This window comes from Octopus bimaculoides, chromosome 14 (assembly GCF_001194135.2).
Source record: "Octopus bimaculoides isolate UCB-OBI-ISO-001 chromosome 14, ASM119413v2, whole genome shotgun sequence".
NCBI lineage: Eukaryota > Metazoa > Mollusca > Cephalopoda > Octopoda > Octopodidae > Octopus > Octopus bimaculoides.
This window is the reverse complement of record NC_068994.1, coordinates 2906019-2907108: the sequence shown is the minus strand read 5'-3', so window position 1 is coordinate 2907108 and position 1090 is coordinate 2906019. Positions and strand designations below refer to the sequence as shown.

General features: G+C 30.3%; 1 protein-coding gene across 1 annotated transcript in view; it reads right to left on the bottom strand.

Annotated features, from left to right (window-relative positions):
- The window catches only part of LOC128249425 (uncharacterized), a 79280-nt gene that overhangs the window by 27621 nt on the left and 50569 nt on the right, over positions 1-1090 (bottom strand). The window lies entirely within an intron of this gene.

Sequence of the window (1090 nt, the reverse complement as noted above, 5' to 3'; positions counted from 1 at the left end):
TGATAAGGCCCAACTAGGTCACAATGCATCAGATGTTCTCTGTAGCCACTGCTAAGATGACTTTCATCTCCCTCCAATATATATTGTGTTTTTAAACACAGCATGTCTATAAGAAATATCTCTTGGTAAATACTGCTGTAAATTGCCTTTCAATAATGTATTTGTATTATGTATGTATGTATGTATGTATGTGTGTGTGTGTGTGTGTGTATATATGTATGTGCATGTGTATATATATATATATATATATATATACACACACACACATATATAATATGCTTAAAAATGTATTATTACTTTATGCAAGTCATTAAATTATTAGATAATAGTTCAGCAATTGTGAATTAGCATGTTATACAGGCTCTAAATACGTTTCTTGTTCCTGTGTGCACTTTGGTGTTGGTGGTATGTTTGGTCGATAGTTGCTGTATTCTGAAAATACATAAACATGGTTTATAATTTGATGTGAAATAGATTTATGGGCATTTTTCTTTATAAAAAGTACTAATATTGCAATACTATACTTTTAGAAAATAAAATAATTTATTTTTCAGTGTTACTGCTAACTAAAGTTTAGTTTGTTACGGAAAAAATATATAACTTTACATTATAGGCATATCACTGGAGAACATTAAGGCAGCTTTTGGAATAAATGATAATAAAGTAAATGATAAAAATATGTCTTGTATAAAGTGAATAATATAAGGTGGATGTTTGATGGTTAGGATAAAAAAGTTATGAATTTGGTGCAAATAAAGTGTCACTGTTAATAATCCAATTCTATTAGGGAGAGAATAGCTTTTGGGCTTTAAAATGCATACATAGATAGTGCTAACATGCACTCACACACATGTAATAATGCAAACATTTTTGTGTTAGTCAGAAGAGGTGGGGCATATCTATGAACTTTGAAGCACCTCTCAGACTGATGAGATAAATGCAAATTATGTCCGACCTGAATGTCTTCAGATCAATATCTGTAGGAAAAATGAGCTTGGAACAGGGAATCCAATGACCTTATCTGAAAGCTTACAATATTGTAAATTTGATAAAGGTACCTGTGTGCTAGGTAGTTGATGTTTATTTTATT